At 42.2% G+C, this 20,191-nt stretch overlaps 1 protein-coding gene across 1 annotated transcript in view; it reads left to right on the plus strand.

Annotated features, from left to right (window-relative positions):
- Positions 1-20,191, plus strand: part of LOC114668707 (zinc finger protein 420-like) — a 79,547-nt gene that overhangs the window by 25,904 nt on the left and 33,452 nt on the right. The gene's annotated exons all lie outside the window — the stretch shown is intronic.

A 20,191-nucleotide genomic window follows, 5' to 3' on the forward strand; every position in this document is an offset into this window, starting at 1 on the left:
TTTATGTTATGTCTTAGCTGAGATAGGAAGCAATAAAATGGCACACATACAGTACTTGCATAAGCTTATACTCCTTACTGTTGATTGTATTTTCACAATTTCTCCTGTTGGCATCTTTAGCTCTATGGCTATGATTTGTTAAAGTGGACAATAAACTGCAAGTATAGAAATATAGGCCTCCATTGTTCCAGCACAATCCCCACTCCATTGTTACTTTGTGTTAACTCTGTACTGACTTGCATATTTTTCTTAGTTTTTGCTTTCTAAATGCCACAGTTAGCAGTTGTTTTCTTTCTCCTCGCCATAAAACACAATGTCACATCTCTGTATATATAAAATCCAACATCTGTATGTTTCCGCTTTTCAGGAGAGAACTACTTCACGGTTTTAGATTGGGTTTTTTTCTATAAATTGCTTGAACATTCCGGCTGATTTTGCATCTTCTCTCATCGCGCTATGTATCATGTATGTATTGACCCTCACCAGTCTGGATTCAAAGCAGCTCATTCTACCGAGACTGCACTTCTTGCTGTCTCTGAAACACTTCACACAGCCAGATCTACCAACCTGTCCTCAGTCCTCATACTTTTGGACCTATCTGCAGCCTTTGACACGGTCAACCTTCAGATACTTCTGGAAACTCTGTCTAGTCTTGGGATCTCAGGCACTGTCTGGCAATGGTTTGCTTCTTACCTTGCTGACCGGTCATTCCAGGTTGCCTGGCAAGGCTCCCAGTCAACTCCACGAAGACTGACCACTGGTGTTCCTCAGGGCTCTGTCCTAGGACCCCTTCTCTTCTCCTTATACACAGGTTCTCTTGGGAAGGTAATAGCTGGACATGGATTCTCTTATCACTGCTATGCGGATGACACTCAACTCATTCTCTCCTTTCCACCAGATGACCAGCAGGTCTCAACCCGCCTTGCTGATATCTACTCTTGAATGACTTCCCACCACCTCAAGTTGAATCCCAGCAAGACTGAACTCTTGTACATCAAAGGCAACTCATCTCCGAATCTTGACCTTGCAATCTCTTTTGACAACTCCGGTTATCGTCCCCTCAAAAACGGCAAGAAGTCTTGGTGTCACTCTAGATGAAGACTTGTCTTTTTCTCCACACATCAGCAACCTCTCCAGGTCCTGCAGATATCTTCTTTACAACATCAGGAGAATCCGCCCCTTTCTCACTACAGAGGCTACTCAGCTTCTCGTCCAGACCTTGGTCAACTCTAAGCTGGACTACTGCAACTCTCTGATGTCTGGACTTTCACTAAAGGCAACATGACCACTTCAATTGAATCCAGAATGCAGCTGCAAGACTCATTTTTAATTATTCCCAAATTCTCACACACTACACCTCTGCTGCGGAACCTGCACTGGCTCCCTGTGGCTGCCCGCATCAGGTTCAAAACCCTAACACTTGCCTTTAAGGCCAAAACTGGAACTGCACCACCTTACATATCAGCACTGGTTAAGCAGCGTGTCACTTCTCGCTCTCTCAGAACATCAAGCACTGCTCGTCTCGAACCACCCTTACTTAAAAGAAGAGGACGACATGCATCAAGACTCTTTGCAGTGTTGGCTCCTCAGTGGTGGAACGAACTTCCTCTTGCTGTACGAACAGCGGAGACCCTCACTGTCTTCAAACGTCGTCTGAAGACACACTTCTTTAAACAGCACTTGGAGGACTAAAGTCCCCATACTTTTTTTCTACCCTTTTTCTCTTTAAAAAAAAAAAAAAAAAATTTTGTACTAAACTTACTATTTTCTTCTAGCATGGTTTTGTGTACAACTTGGTCAGCGGTAACTTGTTTAATGACAGTAGATTTAATCCTAGCCTTAAAAGACTGAAGAACAGTCGTAGACTACTAAGCACTGTTGTAAGTCGCTCTGGATAAGAGCATCTGCTAAATGTTGTAAATGTAAATGTATCAGAGTTTGCTTGCAGGAGTGATTTATTCACACTAATCTGAGACAGAGGGGAAGGGGGAAGCGTCACCTCAGGAGTAGGGAGCCGGACAGGGCCCTCCTCACTCATGCGCCAGCCTCCGTTTGAGTTGGTGTACCTTTTCTCCACATTTTTGCGGCACCTTGCCTCCGTTTAGCTAGCAATACCTCTTTGTTTATTAATTTTTAAACTTTGTCCTGTTTCACTAATATGTGAACAGGGCCCCGGGGGACAGCTAGTCAGTTATATACTCATCTTCTGCTCTCCGGCCCCCACACATCTTTGATTTCATTGTGCCTTTCAGATTATTAGTTCTCTTTCATACATTTCCACCAGCTCTATTCCCCTTCCTGTGCGGCTGATTTCACATGTCTGTTTTTTATGAAAAGCTTGGAGACAAACAAAATAAAGTTCTGGCTTTTGACCAGGTCTCTAGTGCAATTTGGGAAATGGTTACAAGGTTTGTTCAGGACTTTACTACTGCATTCTCCTCTAACCAGTCCCATGCGAAACACTTGGTAATCTGTGAATTTCAATGCAGACTTTCTCTGTTAGAAATAACTTACCCTCAGTTGGTTGATAAGTTTAGAACTGAACTCAATGCTCTGTTTCTGATCCAACACAGTAGGGTCTGTTATTGAGCATTGAGTGCATTGTGCTGTGGTTGTGCGAGGTACGACTAGACTGGAGAAGTGCTGGGGTGTCAGCTGAGTCACCTCTGTTTAATAACAATTGTTGAGTTAAACAAAAACAGCATAGATGACATTATACCAAAATTAATTGCCCACAGCAGGGAATCTTTGTCAGATCAGGACTGGTTTGGAGCTCCTTTATCATGTGTATGGTTCAAGAATGTGGGTGACGTACTTATGTACTACTCTGTACTGAAGGGGCGGAGTCGTCAACTGCCCTCACTGGGCATCTTCTCCTGGCTACTGGAATAGTAAGAGATGATACCATCACTGACAGCACCCTCTCTCATCCTGGGGTGGGTCTGCTTACCCAAGATTAGTAAGAAGGACACACGTGTGACAGTGCAGTAGGATACTCATGTACTTGCAGGAATCCCTGTTATTAATGCCATATCAGGCTTATCATCTACTGATCTTCAAATTTGAAATTTGAATTTGTTTTCTAGTGATCCTCAAATTATGAATTGGTGTTCTGGTGCCCCTAACCGATCTCTCACTAACTTGACAATGTTTCTTGAAAATCTCATCCTCTCTGTTGATGAAGCATCTCTCTTAGACAGCTCCATTATGCAGATACTAGATTCGTTTGCATGAGACTGGTTAGAGGGAAATGCAGTAGTAAAGTCCTGAACAAACCCTTTAACCATTTCCCAATTTGTACTAGAGCCCTAGTCAAAAGCCACAACTTTATTTTGGTTGGACTCTATGGTTTTCGTTAGGGTTTAGGATTGGAGGAGCATTCTGTCTGAGTTAACTACCCACTTTTTGGAAACCACTATGTATCCCCATTTTTGACATGATTAAGAGGCCACCTTGACCTGTCACCTGAATACAACAGGTAATACGGCTATTATTACACTGCTACCAGAGCAAGCTAAGGATTGTGGGTAATGTGAATATTTCAGACCCTTCTTTTACTTACGAACTCAGAGGGTAAACTTCTACCTATGGTCCTTGCTTGTCCATTACACAAAGTTACACACAAATTGATCCATCCTGATAAAACTGGCTTCATTAGCTCCCAGATAGTTTCAGGTAAGTTTTGGGGGATTCTGCATGTTATTAATTCTGCACAGTTGCACTTTTCTCACTTGCAGTGAAGGATTTTGATGACCTGAACTGGCCTTTCTTATAGATAGATAGATAGATAGATAGATAGATAGATAGATACTTTATTAATCCCAAGGGAAAATTCACATTAGTTTCAAATTCTTGTGGCAGATTACAGGAAGAATGGACATTTCTGAACCTTACAACATTAACACACATGAAGACCTAAACACACAGAGAAACAGAAACCTTACAAATGTGGTTATTCAGTTAAAATAACTTCAATGTATACACGTTTATGGCCTTCCAGGCTACTAAATGTGTCAAAGATAAACTATGTTGGGAATCTTAATCTTTAACTTGCGATAGACACAATGGATGGACGGGCACTGGGATGGAGAGCTGTTCCTTACATGGCTGGGTATTCAGTATAGAAGGATGACATGGATGGATGTACATCCCAGCCAGCATGGTTCCTATTCCCTTTCTCAGTCAGTATGATGATATAATGAATGGTCCGAAGGAGACAGCCCACTATGAACATCTGTTCCCTTAGTGGCACTGCTCCTCTGGCATGACTCTGGTTTGGACACCTGCAGGGGTGTGTGGGAAGTGTAGTTCTGAAAAGCAGCCCTGTTGTGTTTGGTTCCTCCTGACCCATAAATGCTTCCTGGGTGCAATGTTCTGGCACTAGAACTACTCCTGGGTCAGGTATAAAAGAAGCCACTTCACCTCAACCAGAAAGTCAGAGTTAGCAGAGGAGGAGGACAAAGCTCACCTGGGAGGAGTGGAAGAGAAAAATGGACACAATTGTGTGGATTGTGAAGAAGACACCTGTCAGAAGAAGCTTAAATAGATATTCTTTGAACCCAGAACGTTTTGTGCAGTTGTTTCAGAGGCTTGGGGCACACAAGGTGCATAGTCCTAAAGCCTGCTGCTGTAAGGGATATCCCCATTAGTACAGACTGAAGAATTATTGTTTTAGTCTTGTATTCCCTGAATAAAGCTCAATCCTTCATTAATAATGAAAGCTACAAAAAAGGACCAAGTATTGTGGTATAACCAAAGACAATAAAGGCCCAAAATCCACAGCAACATAATCAACTAAATGAAGAAAACTGCGACAACTAATCTAATAAATGTTCAAGACATTCTTAATTTACTGAATCAAATAATCCTTTACACTATTCAAGTTAGCTGGCGAAAACTGAAAATGTCCATTGTGTGGTGTGAACAGTAGGGGGTATTGCAGCACCATAAACTCCAAAAGCAGTTTCACAAACACAAGTTCCAAGTTCAAAACAATTGATTTTTTGCAAGAAATACCTTTACGGGTCAATCAAAATCAGAAGCCCAGACAAAATTTTTCCTTTTCTCTCTATCTTTCCTTCCTTCCTTCCTCCAGGTGAGTGTTGTCAGGTCCTCTCCTGATTTCAACTCACCAGTACTGAAATGGAGCTGCCTCCTTTATGCAGGACCTGGGACTACTTCCTGTGTCATGAGACTGTCTGTCGGAAGCACTTCTGAGTTAGGCAGAAATCCAATGAGGTAGAGACCATTAACCCTTTCAGGAACCCTGGAATCCAATAGCGCTGTTCCATGGGACTTCAGTTACCAACATGCCCTGTGTGTATCTGTAGAGGTGCAGTAACCCAGGGACACTGCCACCTAGCATTTTGGGGAGAAAAAAAATAACCTGAATAAGCTGTCTTCCCCTGTCCTTCCATTGTACTGACCTCCCAGCCGGTTATGTTGTTCAGTCCTTGCTGGGATGTCAGTCTCTACAGGTGACCCATTACAGTGGTTAATATGGTTTAAAAGGATTTTTATCACGACATAGTAAAAAGAGGAAATAACTTCATAACATCCATCCATCCATCCATTTTCCAACCCGCTGAATCCAAACACAGGGTCACGGGGGTCTGCTGGAGCCAATCCCAGCCAACACAGGGCACAAGGCAGGAAACAATCCTGGGCAGGGTGCCAACGCACCGCAGAACTTCATAACATTTAAAGTTAAATTATGAAGGATCCAGGATAGACAAAAAGGCCTGCTTCAACAGAAAATTTCAAAGAATGTGAAGATTTTGGGAACAAGTCTATTATTGTGAAGAGCAAGTCCAAAGCTGAACTGGAGGTAATTTGGTAATGCTCAGAAAAAAATGAAAGTTTTCAATAAGGCATCTTACGTATTAGAGTTGTGTTCCTATTCACAAAAAGTCAAAAAACTGGCTTGATGTTTCTGTGATAACGAGAAGGCCAAGCAGCCAGCTGTCTTGTCCTAATATCACAGCATTTCCACCATTTTGGAAAGGAATCATGTTCATCCAAACATAAATCAATGAAACCGAAGTCCAAAGGATAATGCTGCAGTCAAAAGTATTGTATGTAGGGCATCATTAATTTTACAATGCTTAATATCACAACTGTATAGACTATTACACAAATCTTGGCCAAATGCAAGTTTCTGGTGAACTCACATGGCCAACATGTGCCCTTACATGTTGGTTTCTTTGATCATTTCATAGATTATAAGTACGTGCCAATGTTGAAATCCGTACAAGTCTCGTTATATTCAATGAACAACATCGAAACATCTTTGAATTGAATTTCGGGACAGGGTTTTGGGTCACTGATGCGCTCATCTTGGCCTGTCTCAGATGACAAAGGCCATCCATGTTTCTGCGTATGTTGTGCAGTTCGACACCAACCACTGGAATGTGGCAAATCTTTGTGGAGCCGTACAGCAGTGTGCTGCCTGACAGGCCCCAACATCACCGTCAACCTTTTAATGAACTCGTACTCAGTTCAAACACTGAATGGGCCTACCTCACAACAACAGCAGTCGGACACATGTGAGCATCACATATTAGTTGTATATTAATGGAATGAAAGGACTTTCTGCTTACAAAAGCAAATTAATTCTGTGATGGTCTTTCTTTCTTTCTGTGGTCAAATGCATTGGTTGAATTAGGAAAATTGTTTGTGTGCCTGACAATTAGGAAATGCAAATATCTGGGTAGAATCTTAATTATTCCATCCCATACAGATAGCAAGACACGCTGGCTCTGGGATGACCATCATCATGAGCCAAAAAAATCAATACACACACACACACTATGGTCCAAACACACACCAGAATGACTGAAACACAACAAAATCAAAAACGAAAGAAAACATCTGACTTGGCTGAAAATGGCATCCCACTAAGAAATAAAAAAGACAAAAAAAAAAAAGATATAAAATAAAGATAAGAAAAGAAACATTAAAATTTGTTTCTACACATTCAAAATCCCAAAAAATGAATCAGGAATGTTATAAAATACTGCGGTGGGTCGGCACCCTGCCCGGGATTGGTTCCTGCCTTGTGCCCTGTGCTGTCTGGGATTGGCTCCAGCAGACCCCCGTGACCCTGTGTTCGGATTCAGCGGGTTGGATAATGGATGGATGGATGTTATAAAATAAAAAAATATTATGCACTGTACTAAAGAAAAAAAAAATAATCACTACAAATTGGAGGAGAGGAAAACTATTAAAAACCTCCGGTCCAAGAACAAACAAAGTTCTTTTTGTACGTAGATAATTGAGAGGATTCAAAAGGTTTGTACTAAAGGCAAAAGATAGAGCAAATAATCAAGTAAAACCAAAATAAAATAAAACAGCACTTTAAACCATAGCAGGGATCCAAACCAATGCAGAACTCCGATAAAGAAGAAAACCACAAACCAAAAATCAGAGCTCACCCACAATGCACTGCAGCTTCTCCTTTTATACTGCTGGCCAATCCCCAGGTGCAGCATTAGGTGGCCCCTCCCCCTTAGGGTCTACAGCAAGAGGACAACACAGAAAAACTGCACACTGTAAACTGCTAACTAACACTAAAATGCTTAAAGACAACACAGGATCCAAGAGATAACCCAAACTTAAAACAATATCATTACCACAATATACAAAATGATATCTGAAAGACAGCAAGAGAATTTGTAGCAGTGCTACATGATTCATCCATCCATCCATTATCCAGCCCACTATATCCTAACTACAGGGTCACAGGGGTCTGCTGGAGCCAATCCCAGCCAACACAGGGTGCAAGGCAGAAAACAAACCCTGGGCAGGGCAAACACACCAAGCACACACACTAGGGACAATTTAGGATCACCAATACACCTAACTAGTATGTCTTTGGACTGTGGGGGGGAAACCCACGCAGACACGGGGAGAACATGCAAACTCCACGCAGGGAGGACCCGGGAAGTGAACCTGGGTCTCCTTACTGCGAGGCAGCAGCGCTACCACTGCGCCACCATCAACTACAGTCCTATCATGAAAACAATTAAACCATCATACATGAATCCACAAATTTAAATGAAGCATATTGCAATTTGATTAACCTAAATAAATGACTATACAGTAATCCCTAGCTATATCGCGCTTCGCCTTTCGCGGCTTCACTCCATCGCGGATTTTATATGTAAGCATATTTAAATATATATCGCGGATTTTTCGCTGCTTCGCGGGTTTCTGCGGACAATGGATCTTTTAATTTCTGGTACATGCTTCCTCAGTTGGTTTGCCCAGTTGATTTCATACAAGGGACGCTATTGGCAGATGGCTGAGAAGCTAGATTGCTTACTTTTCTCTCTCTCTCTCTTGCGCAGACTTTCTCTGATCCTGACGTAGGGGGATTGAGCAGGGGGGCTGTTCGCACACATAGACGATACGGACGCTCGTCTAAAAATGCTGAAAGATTATCTTCACGTTGTGATCTTTTGTGCAGCTGCTTCCTGAAACGACATGCTGCACGGTGCTTCGCATACTTAAAAGCTCGAAGGGCACGTATTGATTTTTGATTGAAAAACAAACTCTGTCTCTCTCTCTCTCTCTCTCTCTCTCCTGACGGAGGAGGTGTGAGCTGCCGCCTTCAACAGCTTTGTGCCGCGGTGCTTCGCATACTTAAAAGCCAAACAGCCCTATTGATTTGTTTGCTTTTCTCTCTCTCTCTCTCTCTGACATTCTCTGCTCCTGATGCGCACTCCTTTGAAGAGGAAGATATGTTTGCATTCTTTTAATTGTGAGACGGAACTGTCATCTCTGTCTTGTCATGGAGCACAGTTTAAACTTTTGAAAAAGAGACAAATGTTTGTTTGCAGTGTTTGAATAACGTTCCTGTCTCTCTACAACCTCCTGTGTTTCTGCGCAAATCTGTGACCCAAGCATGACAATATAAAAATAACCATATAAACATATGGTTTCTACTTCGCGGATTTTCTTATTTCTCGGGTGGCTCTGGAACGCAACCCCCACGATGGAGGAGGGATAACTGTACTTGACCTTTAACTATTCTAATGGAATGTGATCCCACTTTCCTAACCTTCTAATTCTTCTCCCAGGCCCCTGCAGCTCGTATATGTCAGTACGTTAATATGTCACTTTACTTATTTCTTTGTTTTGCTCTGGTGATCTACAGATGTATCTCAATAATTTAGAATATCGTCAAAAAGTTAATTTATTTCAGTAATTCAATTCAAAAAGTGAAACCCGTATATTATATAGATTCATTACACACAGAGTGATATATTCCATCCATCCATCCATTTTCCAACCCGCTGAATCCGAACACAGGGTCACAGGGGTCTGCTGGAGCCAATCCCAGCCAACACAGGGAACCAATCCTGGGCAGGGCGCCAACCCACCACAGGACACACACACACACACCAAACACACACTAGGGCCAATTTAGAATCGCCAATGCACCTAACCTACATGTCTTTGGATTGTGGGAGGAAACCCACGCAGAAACGGGGAGAAAATGCAAACTCCATGCAGGGAGGACCCGGGAAGTGAACCCAGGTCTCCTTACTGCGAGGCCCTCAACTTGATGTCTTGTTATGCAAAATGTTGAGTTTTTTGTGCTCCTCCCCTATTTTTTGGCTCCCTTGACCTGAAAAATACCCTTGGTTCTGGACCGTATTTTGTTCTAGAAATGACACCGTTATGCTAAGGAGTAAACTGATAGGTGTCTCTGACAAAATAATCCAGAAGGACTTTAAAGTTGTGCAGGCCGCATCAACTGATCCAGGGGTTCAACCCTCTGATGACATATTAGGGGTGAAAGTTAGACTTTTTCACAAACCTTTATGACACGGGTGTCGAACTCCGGGCCACAGTGGCTGCAGGTTTTCATTCTAACCATCTTTTTCATTAGTGACCAGCTTTTGCTGCTAATTAACGTCTTTTGCCTTAGTTTTAATAAACTTGACTCAGGCCCCTTCACCAAAACATCTTGACGGTGATCTTAGAAAAAAAAAAACAGAAAATCAACAGTTTTCGAAATGTCTGCTGTGGCAGAATGAGAGCAGCAACAAGCTGTGGAATTAAATAGCGGGTTAAATTAATAGCGAGAATTGGCTTCTCATTAAGAGATTGGTTGGAGTTTGAAGCCCCAGTTTAGCCAGTCATCTGTTGACTCGTTTCACGTCTCATTTCTATTTGTCTGCCATTTAATGAAGAAAAGAATCAATTCAGAGGACTGAATCCTTAAAAACAGGGCTATTAAAATGAAGGGAAAAGAAGTTAATTAGCAGTGAAAACTGGTCACTGATTAGGAAAAGAGTTAGAATGAAAACCTGCAGCCCCTTGCAGCCCTCCAGGCCTGGAGTTCGACACCCCTGCTTTATCAAAATGAGAGTAATGTAAGACGTATGGGGTGTCATTGTATGCTATTTCAAGGTTGCCAATCATGAATATCATATGTTTTGATTCTTTACCGGTGATCCTAGCCTTTGAAGTGACACTCCCACAAGTTTAAAAATGATAAATGTCAGACATAATTAGCATGTGGGGTATCCTAATAGACCAGAGGTGGGCAAAGTCGATCCAGGAGAGCTGCGGTGGCTGCAGGTTTTTGTTCCAACTCAGTTTCTTAACGAGAAGTCAGTTACTGCTGATGAAGTGACATTTTGATGCTTCATTTTAGTGGTCTCTCTTGTTAAGGTTCCCCACCCTCAATTACTTATTACAGTCTTAAACTGCTGTTTCGAGTGGCTCCTTATTAGCAATAAGATGCAAATGACAAAGCAACCAGCATTTCTCCATCTAAGTTGTTTCCATATACACCTGTGTGGATTCATCCTGCACTATTTGGTTTAATAAAACACTTAAGAGTAAAATGTGATCTGTTTTAGGCTTCAAATCATAAATGATCCGTTGTCATTTGCATCCTATTGCTAATAAGAAGCCATTAAAACAGCGAATGCAGCTGTTTAAGTGCTTCATCAGCAATAATTGACTTCTCGTTAAGAAAGTGAATTGAAACAAAAACCTGCAGCCACTGTGGCTCTTCAGGACTGACATATTGCCCACCCCTGATGTAGACTTTTTGATGCTCTGTGGTTATGAATATGATGTTATTTTTGACCCTTTATTAGGAATCTGTCCCTCTATGGACCCCTATCAGAAGGAGGGTGAGGAATGATACACTTCTGTTACAACTGAGAATGCTTAGACTTGCAACATCCATCCATCCATTTTCCAACCCGCTGAATCCGAACACAGGGTGTAACAACCGCACAATACGGGTACGCGATTCCTACACTTCACCACCCGTACAGGGGGGTGGACGATGTTTGAAAGCATAATAGCACAACCATATTCGGTCCTAGTCCCCTCTTGCCACGATTCCCTTCTTAATAATTTGTAGCAATAAAACACAACAGGAAGTGGAACAGAAAAAATATATTAACATCCATCCATCCATTTTCCAACCCGCTGAATCTGAACACAGGGTCACGGGGGTCTGCTGGAGCCAATCCCAGCCAACACAGGGCACAAGGCAGGAACCAATCCTGGGCAGGGTGCCAACCCACCGCAGGACAGACACAAACACACCCACACACCAAGCACACACTAGGGCCAATTTAGAATCGCCAATCCACCTAACCTGCATGTCTTTGGACTGTGGGAGGAAACCGGAGCACCCAAAAGAAACCCACGCAGACACGGGGAGAACATGCAAACTCCACGCAGGGAGGACCCGGGAAGCGAACCCAGGTCCCCAGGTCTCCCAACTGCGAGGCACCAGCGCTACCCACTGCGCCACCGTGCCGCCAATATATTAACAGTTGCTGCCAAATTAATTTGACCGGTGCCTGAGTGCTCCTTAGTGAACCCTTTCCCCAGACGCCCTCCCTAGCGCCCGAATACTAACCCCCGGTTTGACACAGACAAAAGAAAAAGAAAAAAAAAAGTAAATAATAAGCAAAACTGTTCTTTGAGAATGCAAACGATTAGGTTTCACTGAGTCCAAAAATATAGGAAAACAAGAAATCCTGCAGTTTAGTTCCTCCTGGAAGCAGGAAACACAACCGTCCTTTAGCGGGACGGCTTCTCCGCGGACTATCACGAAAAACGAAATTCAGGAATCCGACTCACCAGACCCTGGCCTCTTCTCGGGGATTCGTCCTTAAATATTTCTTCGGGGTGGCCACCCATGAATAGCAGACGTCCCTGGGTAAAGTAAAATCCTGAATAGTTCTTAGAGCGTGGATAGTCGCTGCGATGCCTTGAAAATTGTGTCTTTGTTCTTCCTCCTTTCTTTCTTCCATACTTGTTCCGCCATTCCCCTTAAAAAGAGAAAGTTTCCCGCCGAAAATCCTTGCCTCTCTCGGTTGTTATGGCAACAGGCAGCTGGAAAGTGTACTCGGGCGGGATCCTCCCAGAACGGGACGTCACCAAAGCTGCCTGAAGAGCTATTTAAAACACCCTCCCAGTCAACATGAAGTGACGGACAATTCAGAAGGCTAACCCGACTGTCCGTTATGTAGCCTTGCTACAAGGGTCACGGGGGTCTGCTGGAGCCAATCCCAGCCAACACAGGGCACAAGGCAGGAACCAATCCCGGGCAGGGTGCCAACCCACCGCAGCTTGCAACATTTAACATTTTAATATATTTAATATTTATTCCCTTTTTGATATTTCACATATTTGACACAACTCGTCTTGTTTATTATGTGCTACTACCTCATAAAGTAACTCATTGCATTTCTTACAAACACCCTGAATTAGGGCGCCTTGCACTAACTCAGACTTTTTCTTTTTGCTTCAGTTCACTTCATCCAAGGAGAATTAACGGCTCGTTTATACTTCAGAAATCGTACCCGCACGCATCATGGCTGCCACGTGTTCCCAGTGTTCATTTGACACGTCCCCTGAGCAGGTCCTCAGAAATGAACGCGATGCGTGCGCGAGTTGCAGTACCAGCAAAAAGTTCGGGGGGCGCAGTGTGCTAAAAGTCGGAACGTGACGTCAGAGTCTCTGGTTACTATCTACATGTGACAGAAAGCCTCTATGTCAGGGTGTCAAACTCCAGGCCTGGAGGGCCACAAGGGGCTGCAGGTTTTCATTCGAACTCTTTTCCTAATCAGTGACCAGTTTTCACTGCTAATTAACTCCTTTTCCCTTCATTTTAATAGATAGATAGATAGATAGATAGATAGATAGATAGATAGATAGATAGATAGATAGATAGATAGATAGATAGATAGATACTTTATTAATCCCAATGGGAAATTCATAATAGCCCTGTTTATAAGGATTCAGTGCTTTGAATTGATTCCTTTCTTCATTAAATGACAGCCAAACAGAAATGAGATGTGAAACGAGCCAAGAGATGACCGGCTAAACTGGGATTTCAAACTCCAACCAATCTCTTAATGAGAAGCCGATTCTTGCTGTTAATTAAACCCGTTGTTTAATTCTCTAGCCTGCTGCTGCTCTCATTCTGCTACAGCAGACATTTCAAAAACTGTTGATTTTCTGTTTTTTTCCGGTTCGAATCCCCGTCACTGCCAAAAGAGATCCTACTCTGCTGGGCCCTTGAGCAAGACCCTTAACCTGTAATTGCTCCAGGGGCGCTGTACAATGGCTGACCCTGCGCTCTGACCCCAAGGGGTATGCGAAAACTAACAAATTTCTAATACGAGAAATCGTATAAGACGAAATAAAAGAACAAAAAAATGTTTGGAGACCTGAGAGATCAACCTAATTGAGACCTTCACCTTTCTTTATTTTCAGATATTGTGTGATGGGCACACAATGTGGCAGCTTGTTTTTTTGTCTCATTATTGTTTGGCTACTAATTAAAGAAAAAGAGACAGAAGAACACATTAAGAAGTTAATTAAAACTAAGGCAAAAGAAAGAAAAGAGAAAATCAACAATTTCAGAAATGTCTGCTATTGCACAATGAGAGCAGCAACAAGCCATGGAATTAATGAACAGGTTTAATTAACAACAAGAATCAGCGCCTAATGAAGCAACTGGTTGGAGTTTGAGGCCCTGACTTAGTTGGTCTGCTGTTGTGTTCTCACTCACTTCACATTTCATTTCTGTTTGGGTGCCATTTAAGGAAAGAAATGAAGCAATTCTGGGAAACGATGAAGAAATTCAGGGGAACAAATCTTAGAAAACAAGTCCATTAAAGTGAAAGGAAAAGTAGTTAATTAGCAGCAAAAACAGGTCACTAATGAAGAAGAGGGTTAGAATGAAAACCTGCAGCCCTACAGGACTGGAGTCTGACACCCGTGCTCTATGCGGATCCTACGAGATCAGTGTGCGCGCTTCGATGTTCGATGAATGGTTCGGTGTAGTGAAGCAAAATGCCGACATACAGATGCATTCGTGGTGCTTTTATATTCAAGCGTCGCATATTCCCGATCGTAATGACACGGCACATTTTAAAAGTCTCACATGCCATCTTTTGTGCCGTCTTCATAACAGCAACATAATGCACAGAGCTGTATTTAAGCCACAGAGAAAAAAAAATTAAGGACATGGTGAAAACGTGTATTTTGTGATTAAAGTGGAATTTTCAGCTTTAATCTCGGAATGTCCACTTTAACCTCGTAGTTTACTTTATCATTAATGCAGACCGTCGTAAACGTCATCCAAGTTTTTAATCGCTACGGCAATCAGCAATAGATCACTACACTGAGCACATTAAATGTATGATATTCTAACTCTCTGCAAGTTTAGAATCCTCAGATTTATACCTGATATCACTTTCATGATGAAATGCATTAAAGTATGCATGTTACATTTTACAGATAAATCGTTAATTTCGTTTAAATAATGAATACTGTTAATAATTACACACGAGGGTGACACAGTGGCGGAGCCAGGGCCGGATTTTCCTATAGGCTAACTAGGCTTCAGCCTAGGGCCTCAAGATCAAGAGGGGCCTACATTCAAATTGTTAGCAAAATTAAAATTACACTATTCTAAAAACAGTGAACACTAAAACACTGAACCGAAAATAACGAGAAATTCTAAGCATATGACTAATAAACAAACATAAAAATGTATTGGTTAAGATCAACACGTATTACGTATTTTGTTATCTCTCATGTAATTTACAAACTTAAAAATGGAAGGTGAAAGGGCCTCATAAGTGGAATAGCCTAGGGCCTCTTTTCATATAAATCCGGCCCTGGGCGGAGCGGTAGCACTGCTGTCTCGCAGTCACGTCGCTGGTATTCCCTGCTTGGATTCCACATTGTGCTCCAGTTTCCTTCCAAAGATTTGGGGATTTGGTGCCGCTACAATGACTCCAGTGTAGGTGTGTGCTTGTATTCACCTTGCGATGAGCTGATGCCCCGTCCAGGGATTGTTTCTGCCACGTGCCCAATGCTAACTGGAATGGACACTTCCCTGGATTGATGGATTTAATCATTAAACATCCTTGTCAGAGATATTGCGGTAAGCTGTCATCGGAATTTGATGGGTGTTTCAGGCAATTCACAACACAGCGAAGCCGAACCTGTTCTCAATGTGATGATATCTCGTACTGCCACCCGCTGGAATCTTCCAGATTTACGTAAAGTACGTGCGCAAGCATTAACAGTAAAACGCTTGCGTAGCAGGAGCGTCCGCTGGAGCATACGTCACGCCGTGTCAAGTATAAACCCGACCTAAGAGTTTTGTTGAGTCTTTCTCACTTGTATTTTCCTTTGTACTGCTACTTGAGAGGTTTGAAGTTTTGATGCACAATACGGGATTCTGTTTACTGCAGATAAGCCCTGGTTCTTCTTTATCTAACTCCATTACGGCCTTGTTCTGCCTCTTTACTTTGTACGGCTCACTTTTATGATATCCCTTGTAAGTTCTGTCTCTGGTCGATCTCGGTGTACTTGTCTGTGTCGATTAGGTCAAGGAGATCGTGAATTTCGTTGTCCTCTCCTGTTGCTGTCACTTTTACTCTTGGGTTGTTCTCTTTAGCTGTAGAAGGTAACTTGAGTTTTTTTCCTCGTTCTTGTTCGCACTTCCTTCAACATCAAACTGGTGTTCACTTGTGTTTTTTGTGGAGACATTTTTAGTCTTTCATTGGCACTTTCAGGTTGCTGTACTTCCATCCCTTCCATTTCTGTCTCGCACAGAACGTCTTTGTTTATCGTTTTCAAGGACGTTCCACTTCACGGGCGAAAGATTTGGAAAATGAAAGCATCACGTGTGACATTTGCATTAATGTGGATTACAGATTCCTGTTCGCTGTTACTGGCCAGCGGATGTCCGCACATGGACGGCAAATGTCACAGAATAAAGACATTTTTTGGACAAACTTGATTTGAAAAGCTTTAAAGATCTGTAAATTAAAATATTCAGAATTATCTTGATATTCACCAAATCACGTGGCAATGAAGGGCGGCACAGTGGTAGCGCTTCTGGTTCCCGGGTCCGCCCTGCGTGGAGCTTGCATGTTCTTCCCGTGTCTGCATGGGTTTCCTCCGGGTACTCTGGTTTCCTCCCACAGTCCAAAGACATGCAGGTTAGGTGCATTGGAGATCCTAAATTGTCCCTAGTGTGTGCTTGGTCTGTGTGTGCGCCCTGCCCAGGGTTTGTTTCCTGCCTTGTGCCCTGTGTTGGCTGGGATTGGCTCCAGCAAACCCCATGACCCTGTAGTTCGGATATAGCGGGTTGGATAATGGATGGATGGATGGACGTGGCAATGACAGCATAATGTTTGATTTGTTAAATATTAGTTTCAAGCTGCATTTTGTTTTAGTTAAAAGACTGAAATTGTAAGTCCATAAATTTAGCATGTGCACAGAGTAAGCTAGGCGGCACGGTGGCACAGTGGTAGCGCTGCTGCCTTTCAGTAAGGAGACCTGGGTTCGCTTCCCAAGTCCTCCCTGCGTGGAGTTTGCATGTTCTCCCCGTGTCTGCATGGGTTTCCTCCGGGTTAGGTGCATTGGCAATCCTAAATTGTGCTTGGTGTGTGTGCCCTGTGGTGGACTGACGCCCTGCCCGGGATTTGTTCCTGCCTTGCACCCTGCATTGGCTGGGATTGGCTCCAGCAGACCCCCGTGACCCTTTAGTTCGGATATAGCAGGTTGGATGATGGATGGATGGATGGATGGACTTAGTAAGCTAGTCAAGGTATGACACAGTGATCACATCATTCTTTACAAACCTGATGCTGAAATCTCTCAAAGCCCAATAACATGCCTCCATTTGTTGTTACCCCAGGGGGGATGAATCGCCCCTCTGTTATGTATCAAATTCAAGCACAGAGCAGAAATACATTGACCTGAACTGTGTAGAATAGTTTCTTAGCTGAAACCCCCCACCTGCGTCCTTCACCCAATACCAACAGGCTTTTTCAAAGAAGCTTCTGATGTTCTCATTGATGGTGGACTTGACATAGTGAACTCATCATTGGACATGGGGGTCTTCCATGACTGTCTGCTGTTGTTAAACCCCTGCTCAAAAAAAGTAATCTCGACTCCCCTGTCTTTGACAACTTTAGACCGAGGTGTAGCCTGCCATTCTTAAGTAAAATTCTAGAAAAGGCAGTCATCACGTAGCTAAATGATTACTTAATTCAACATTCTACTCTTGATAAGTTTCAGTCGGGTTTTAGAACAAATCCTAGTACAGAAACTTCACTCACTAAAGTAGTAAATGATTTGTGGGTTAATGCGGACACAGGCAGTTTCTTATAAATCTCCATAGACTTAATTAGCAGGTAGAAAATTCTTTGTTAGTTGGGGTGATTGAACTTCAGAGACTCACAATATTGTATGTGGCGTATCACAAGGATCAATCCTGGGTCTGCTGCTCTTTTCAATTGTCATACTTCCATTATGTCAGATGATCTCAAAGCACAAAGTGAGCTACCACAGCTATGCAGATGACACACGACTTTATTTATCAATGGCGCCTGATGACCCCGACTCTCTTGGCTCTCTGATCCAATGTCTTAGCAGTATTTCTGATTGGAGGAGTACAAACTTTCTCGAACTAAATAATAATAAAAAAAACAGAAATCTTAGTGATTGGCAAATATGGACATTGCAAGGGTATTAGAAATAAACTTGATCCTTTAGGTTTAAATGTCAAGTCAGAGGTAAAGAATTTAGGGGTAATCATTGACACTGATCTAAACTTAAAATCGCATGTTAACCCGATTACTACAACAACAACAACATTTATATCTATAGCACATTTTCATACAAACAATGTACAGTAGCTCAAAGTGCTTTACATGATGAAGAAAAAGAAAAAAGACAAAATAAATAAGAATTAAAATAACAGTAATTAACATAAAATAAAAGTAAGGTCCATTGGCCAGGGAGGACAGAAAAAACAAAAAACTCCAGAAGGCTGGAGAAAAAATAAAATCTGTGGGGGTTCTGAGGCCACGAGACCACCCAGCCCCCTTTAGGAAATTCTACCTAACATAAATGACCTCAATCAGTCCTCATTGTATTCAGGGTTCACATGGAAGAACTTGATGATGACAGTCATGCGTACTTCTGGTCTTCACTACATCAATGTAGGGACATCATGGTGCTTTGATCAGGTGGTGGGGGCACAGATCGGCACCATAGAAAAACAGAAAGAGAACAGAAGAGAAAGTAGGGTTTAGTACGGATTTTGGAGCCACCATGAATAATAACGATAATTAATTGAATATACAGAGCATCAGGGTTACACTAAATTGAAGCTATGAGAACGCCCTGTTAAAGTATTTTAAAAACCCTACACTGGCTGCCGGTTAGCTTCAGAATTGATTTTAAGATACTCCTCTTAACCTATAAGGCACTAAATGGTCTAGCCCCTGCCTACTTGAGTGTCTTGCTCCATCGTCACAATCCCCCTCGTGTTCTTAGATCCACAGATCAGCTGCTCCTAACCGTTCCCAAGGCACATTTTAAAGCTCATGGTGAAAGGGCTTTTTCTGTCTGTGCACCCAGGCTCTGGAACTCCTTACCTTTAGTGGTTAGGCAAGCCGCTTCAGTCGCCACATTCAAATCAAACCTAAAAACTCACTTCTTCACATTGGCTTTTAATTCTTAACCTGTCTCATTTCCACTTGCTTTTTGCTATTTCTCTGTTTTATTGGGTCCCCTGACCTGTTTTTTAGTGTCTCTGTTTTAATTCTCTCTTAATGTTTGTTTTTAATATTTTGCTTTTAGTCTTGCTTGTTTTAACTGTACAGCGCTTCAGTCAGTTGTAATGCTGTGTTTTTAAGCGCTTAACAAATAAAAATGGTATGGTATGGTATGGTAAGTAATGTGTTTTCAGCAGTTTTTAAAGTGGTGTATTAGCCTGGTGAATTTCTATCAGTAAGCTATTCCAGATTTTAGGTGCATAACAGCAGAAGGCCGCCTCACCACTTCTTTTACATTTAGCTCTCTGAATTCTAAGCAGACCCTCAGTTGAAGATCTAAGGTTACGATTTGGAGTGTAAGGTGTAAGACACTCCGAAATATAAGATGGAGCGAGATTATTTAAGGCTTTGTAAACCATAAGCAGGATTTTAAAGTCAATTCTAAATGACACAGGTAACCAGTGTGGTGACATCACAACTGGAGAGATGTGCTTGGATTTTCTTTTCCGAGTTAAGATTCTAGCAGCTCCATTCTGCACTCATTGCAATCGATTGATGTCTTTTTTGGGTGGTCCTGAGAGGCGTGCGTTACAGTAATCTAGTTGACTGAAAACAAAAGTGTATTAGGACTGCATTTTTTCACTTGATGAATATAGCAAAAGTTATACCTCTTATGACTTTACAAAGCGCTGAAAAATTAATTCACACGTTTGTTTTTAGTCGAGTAGATTACTGTAATGCACTCCTAACAGGATTACCTAAGAAAGACATCAATCAGTTGCAATTGCTGCAGAATGCAGAAGCCAGCATCTTAACTAGAAAAAGAAAATCTGAGCACATCTCACCAGTTTTAGCATTGTTACATTGGTTGCCTGTGTCATTTAGAATTGACCTTAAAATACTACTACAGTAATGGTTAATAAAGCCTGAAATAATCTCGTTCCATCCTATATCTCAGAATACCTCTCACTTTACACTGCAAATCATAACCTTAGATCTTCAAATGAGTGTTTGCTTAGAATTCCAAGAGCTAAACTTACAAGAAGTGGCGACGTGGCCTTCTGCTGTTATGCACCTCAAATCTGGAATAGCTTACCGATAGAAATTCGCCAGGC

This window comes from Erpetoichthys calabaricus, chromosome 1 (genome assembly GCF_900747795.2).
Source record: "Erpetoichthys calabaricus chromosome 1, fErpCal1.3, whole genome shotgun sequence".
NCBI classification, from domain to species: Eukaryota; Metazoa; Chordata; class Cladistia; order Polypteriformes; family Polypteridae; genus Erpetoichthys; species Erpetoichthys calabaricus.